Genomic DNA, 6,789 nt, shown 5'->3' on the forward strand with positions numbered 1-6,789 from the left:
AAAAAAAAAAAAGAAATCCTAGACTCTTCTTTTGGTGTTCCCTTCTTTTTGTTCATGATTTCTGCTAATGAGTGTAACTAGTGTTTTTCTTTTGGTTTGGTTTGGTTTGTTTGTTCTTTTTTTAATATATATATTTCTGTGATTTCTGCACCACTTGAACACATTTGTCATAATCCACAGTCCACTACTCTTAGATATGACTACCTGGGAGAAAGCAAGAAATTTATAATTCCACTTAGGTTAAGGTTAGGTCACTGAGTTTGCAGAGAGATAAGTCCTTGTAAATGGACAAGAGAATGGTCTAGAGACCTTCAAACAAATCCATATAGCCCCTAGATATAACCTTTACAAAGTACCAGACACACACAGGAAAATGTGAAGGATTAGGGAGGAATAAGAAAGGTGAATCATGGAGCAAGATAGCTTTTATCCTTGATAACATAGAGGTGTTGAGCCTAGGCTGATTAATGTAGGTTCCATCTCAAAAGTGAAAAGTAGATGTAATTCCTCTTGAATTAAAAAATAAAATCAGTTGCTAAATAAAGGAATAGTTTATGATTACTAAGCCTGAGAATACAGCATCTTGAATATGAAAGGAGAAGAGAGGCACTAATAGATTGTCATTTTGTCAGTGATTCCTTTCCTGCTGGAGAAAATATGAAAGTGAATATGTTAAGGAGCTGATAAATTTTTGAGAGCTCAGATGCTTGGGTCAAAGCACTGAAGATAAATCTAAGGAATAACTATCATTGTAACATGAAGTATTTAAATGTGACTTAAAGTATTTAAATATAGACAGACTACAAGTAAAATCAGGAAGATAATTCAGCAAATAGTACAAATGGCACTGAGTTGTGAATACGACCAGAAAACTGAACAAGCGAAAGTAAAATATTTTTTATTAACAAGTCTTTCCTGTTAGGTTTGCAGGTCACTCACTCATATAGATTCATTCCTAAAATACATGTATCTACTTTCATTTTCTGTACGGATAGTTATATACCCATACATTTCTGACAATGCAAACTGTACTAAGAGGACCCAAGCAGGTTGACAACTAAAAAGGAGCTATCTTAGCTCATCAGGTGAACTGAGTGAGTTACATAGCCTTTCTATTATCCCATTCCCATAAAAGAGGAGTCTACATCTTCTGGCAAAGGAGAGGTCTTATGGTTTGGCAGTGAAAGTAGCAGGATCACTGCTCCTTGATAAACTGTGATAGGTTATTCACGACACGAAATGGGACAAAAAAAGATAGATAGATAGATAGATAGATAGATAGATAGATAGATAGATAGATAGATAGATAGATAGGGACTTGACCCACCTAAAAAGATTACCTGTGAAATTACAGAATATCAGTTAAAATTTCATTCACTCCTCCTTTTTCCAGATGTTTTATTTTGTTTTGTTTTGTTTTCCAGCCAATCAACTACATCACTGATGCCTTCTTCAGCCAGCATCTGACAAAACAACATCTATTATAGCAGTGATTTTAGGCAAACATTTAAATATTTCCCTTCTAACTGGGGGAAATGGATACTGTCACTATAACATTTCTAAAAACTAGACTTTTAACCAGAGATTCACAGCAGTACTTCAGGATGTTTTCTTTAGAGGAAACAAAATACAAAATAAAATATAGCTGTTATAAACTGTTAATTATAGTTTGTAATAGTAATAATCCCAAAGAATTTGATCATTACTGAATTTAATGATCAGTTTAGAAGGGTTTAACTGCCTTCAGTTCCATCTAGGGCTACCCAATTAGCAAACCAGTCATTAAATACTAGTAATGACTAATTATTTGAGGATTAAAAGATTAAATATAAATAAAAGCAAGATTGAGACACTTAAAATTAATGCGCTAATGTTTCCCTTCCTCACCATGAGTTAGAGTACAGTCTGTTGTTATGACCACCACACTTTCTACAGGGGATTCTTTTCTGTTTAAATGAGTTTCTTTTTATGTATTGTCTCCAGCTGTTAAACTCACGTACATATTGGTCACTGTTTCAAAAGCTCATATTTTTCATTTAACGGAACATCTTCAATGGAACTAAAATTAATAACTTATTTTCACTGTTCAGTATGTTGTGGATTTTTTTGGGAGGGAGGACTTAAAAGCTTTGTTTGATTTTCTTTAGTTTCAATTTCCTGTTTATATCAAAGTGCCTTCAATTAGCATGAGTAATGTTATTTGACATGTAAGCTATCAAATATACTTACACAACAGAATTAAGATAGCTAGATCTGTCCATGGAAAACCAATAAAAGATAATTATAGCAGGGATCAGCTTGAGCCTTTTATTTAGTACAGAACAAGGCATTTCATCAGCTGCAAGAAAAAGACAATGATAGAAAAGACAAAGACAAAACAGGCACAGTTTGTCTTGACGGAGAAAACCTGAATACACAGACATAGCCCAGCTAGGATAAATAACCACAGAAATATGGATAAATCCAGGGCATAAAATATATCTGCAGAGTACCAGCAAAGTGTCTCCACGCCACTGAAGTCTTGCAGATAGAGGTTAAATGTAAAATAAGTAGGGCAAAATATATATAACTTGTATGTATTTAACCAAAGCTTTCTGCTTTATAAATGAGGCACAAATAAACTACTTGTTTTCACCAGGGACCCCTCAGCCAAAGCAAAAACAAAGTTAAATTTGAAAAATCAAGAAATGGCAGCATTATATTTTTCTCAATATAATTATAAAACATAAGTGTACACTACATAGCCCAGTTATTTAAACACAATGGCTGAATAATCCCAAGACTATCTCATACTTCAGGAGCAGTTACACATGCCAAGATGATGCATGGAGACAGCTTATGTCTCAAGGGAAACCAACTTCTGTGCAATTTTTCTTAATTTTCCCAAACTGTTCTAAATTATTTCAGCAGGAGTCCCTTGGAATATTTCGTGCCAAAGAATGAAGTTTCTCTTCATTCTCTTTTTGATATGATATTTACTTAATAGATCTCAGGACACCCTCTGTTTATAAAAGCTATAATTGCTCTATTGAAATAGTCGATCCAGGACTTCTTAATCTAGTCATTAACCTAAGCCTTTTGAGTAACATTGTTGAAAATACACATCGATTTTTTTTTTTCATATTTCTGTTCCTGGGACTTTTCATAGCAAATGAGTTATTCACTACATATAATGGTATAGTTGAATTAAAATTAACTTATATTTTATCTTTATGAGACTTAATATTTCCAGAGACAGAAGGTCACTTCTCAGTTTGATCAATTAGAAGGCACATACACACTCATAAATTCGTTCTGTTTCAGAGAGGCTCTCTTTTTTAAATCTCACTGGTTGGATTTCATACGAATAAATGTAGTCACAAAGCTTGGATGAACCATTCCTCAGAAATGATCATTCTTTTCCTATTTGACTGGAGTGAATGACTCAAACATATTTACCTCACTGGTGCTGTGTTTATTTCCAGGATAAATTCTACTACTGAGTTGATTTATTTTCTTTCCATAAAAAAATAAGTGATAATAACTAAAAGGTAATTCTCATCCATTAATGGAGAAATGGGAAGGAAGGCATGAACATCTTTTTACATTGGGCACTGAACTATAATATTATGCTCCATGATGGCATACAGAAGACATTTTTAGGCATTTCAGAAGTGTCAGAAAGAAAGAGATTTTAGTTGAATGATTCCATATTTACATTGCAATCAGCTGGTAGGTACAGCCAGCATGTGTGATAGTGACACTTGGTAAAAAATGACAGTCACAAAATCACACTCGCCTTCGCTGAGCCTGCTGTCTCTCATACAGGCATAACTTTATTTTTCCAACATTTACAGTTATAACTGCAGTAAATCCATGTGTGTTTCGGTGTTCCCTCTCCAAGGGAAGAGATACTAGTCTTCTTGTATCCTGTTTGAATGGTGTTAGTTGAGGAATCAGAAGAGTCCCCAGAAAGTCCACACTAATGGTGGATTTGTACCTGCATATCTTTCAGTTCATCCAGGCTCAGAATTGGGCTTTCTTCTTAGGCTTCTAACAGAGTGCACAGCATTTGTTAGTTTCTGAGAGATTAGTAGTATCACAGCAATTCAGCACCATTAGCACTCAGTGCTGGGGGGAAAAGAGAACTCTTCTACATTCATTGGTCTCTGTCTGATATGCTTAATAAAAAAATACATTAAATATGATAACACTGCCTTAAGAAACAGAAGTAATTATTCAGCTTCTGTGTATTGAGAATAACTTGCTTCCTTTTTCAGTATACACCAGAAAAAAAGAAAAAGAGTATGCTAAAAGCATGCTTTATTCTTCCATTTTCTTCCTCCCACATCCCCCTCTCCAATAAAAATGTCTTAACCACATACTGCCAGTACTGCAACCAGGCCTTATAAACCCATGATTTATTAAACAAGGGAAATGTGAGCTGTAACTAATTGGTGAAGCACTCTGTGCTGCTATAGCTGCTCTGCACACACAATGAGGTTGGCTCACCTACCATCATGCTAAAAGGAAGAAGCAGACTTTAACTCTTTCCTCCCTTTGTATTGCATACTTCCTCAAAAGACTAAACTTCTTTGTGCAAGGGTTTTATGTATTCCCCAAGTGCCCCAAAACTCTTAACATGCATGCTTTCACACAGAAGTCTCAAGAGACCTCTCATGGAGGGGAAATAACATGTTATGTATAGTAACAGTAGTGTGAACAAAAACAGCAGTGTTGGTCAGGAACACTCAAGAGGTACATGAAAGGAAGAGTATTGAAAGTTTGATTTCTTTGATCACCCATTGGGATGGTTTTCTCTCCATTAATTTCTTTGATCAATTTGGGGTTTTGATACCATGCATTTTACAAAGACCATTCAGAACTAACAGTCAACGTGAGTGAAAAATGAACTTGGGCAGCTAGCTGCCAGGTGTCTATTAAAGATCAAGAAAGACCCACAGCTGAGGTCACGGTATTCATGATTTCCTTCAGTGCTGAGCTGAGGTTTGCTTTGCAAAACTTGAAGTTCCTTACTGAAACATCTTTAGTCACTACTTCAGAACAGATTCCTGTTCCTTGGGAACTTGGTTTTATTAATAGCTAGAGAGAAGCTAAGACTATGAGACTGAGACTGGTGTGACCTAAGGAACGAGGAGCTCATAGAGAGCTTCAGTGTCTGCCTCTCTCCTTAGCATTTTGTTTCCCAGTGCTTCAGAATGGATACGCATAAACTTCACCTGAACCAGTCTTTTTTTTTTTTTTTCTTCTAAATTTTTCCTCTCCTGACTACAAATAATATAGATTAACAGAGAAGTATACTTGATATATCTCCCTCTCTATCTTTCCTTTTGATACATATTCATGTACTGAGCATATATGTTCAGTTATGAACAGGGAGATTCAGTGAAACTTTTGAATAACTTTGCCTAGTCATAAGGGCCATCAACATGTCTCATTCAGAAGGGCCTTAAATGGGAAACTAGGAATTATTTCATCAGTCTATAAGCTGATGGTGACTCAATCTCATTTCATTTCTTGAATAACACAGAATAGAAGCATACATTTGCAAAGTCCTTGATAGACAGTACTGAGAAAATAAGCACTAAAATGACACAGGTCACTAAACAGTCAGAAGTACGTAAGCCTTGCTAATAACATGTGTTGAGATGATGAAGTGATCAAGGAAGTCAAATAGATCACGGAATGGGAAACAAAATGCTAAGGAGAGGCAGACACGCAGAAGGTGAGAATAAGAAATCAAACTAACAATGAAAAAAATAGTTAAAGCAGAGGGAAAGAGAGAGAAAATCACTGTGTTCGATGAGAGAATAGAAAAATATGAAAGATGTCTTGAAGATTCAAACCAACAATTTGATTTGAGCTTCTCTTTTTGCTTCTCTTTTTTCTTTAGCAGTCTGGTTTTGAAGTACAAATCAGATGTCTCATGAATAGACACATCCATGAGTTCCGACATGCAGACAAGGAGGAAAGAGAGATCTGTGAGACCCAGCTTAACATTCCTTCTCGTCCAGGAGTCTCCTTTTTGAAAATTCCACTTAACAGGGCAATGTTAAGGATATTAGTCAGCAATTCATCCACAATCCCATTGAGCTGACACAAAACACCATAACACAGTGCCAGCACACACCTGCTCTAAGCACAGAGCAGTATCGGTTTGTGAAACCTGGCTGACTGTGTCAGGACCAGGTCAATCTCAGTCAACCCTCTGCATGATTTGTAATGCCACTGCATGTTTAGAAGGGCTCTGTACCAAAGGCCAGGCATCAGACTTAGCCATTCACCCTGAAAACAAATAGGAGTGGCAGTAACCTTGGAAGATGTGATATTTTTTGGTGTCCTATCACTGTGTAACCATCTGCTGTTTACTGCAGTGTTCAGATCATAACACATCTAGCTGATATTTACATGGATGCTCCTTCCATATGAAGTGCATTGTAACTTATATAGCATTATTTTACTGTTCCATTAAAACACAGTGCAACTATGTACATGTATATATGTACATCTAAATTATTGTTTTCCTACCAGCATGCAGAGACTGTTGGGAAGCGATATAGACACTAAACTTCTTCAAGGAAATATTTTCAGTGCTGAATGAAAGAAAACTTGTTTGTTCAAAGCCATCCATTTCCCTAATTATAGACACTCCTACTGTAAGAGGAAATTGCTAATTGTGTTCAGCAGGAAACAAAGACACAAGGGCTTTGCTATCTGTTCTGTTCCTACTAGTGTTGTTAACATTCTTTTGTTTTTGTTTTTGTTCTTGTTTTTGTTTTTTTTTTTTAA

The sequence above is a fragment of the Meleagris gallopavo genome, chromosome Z, assembly GCF_000146605.3.
Source record: "Meleagris gallopavo isolate NT-WF06-2002-E0010 breed Aviagen turkey brand Nicholas breeding stock chromosome Z, Turkey_5.1, whole genome shotgun sequence".
NCBI lineage: Eukaryota > Metazoa > Chordata > Aves > Galliformes > Phasianidae > Meleagris > Meleagris gallopavo.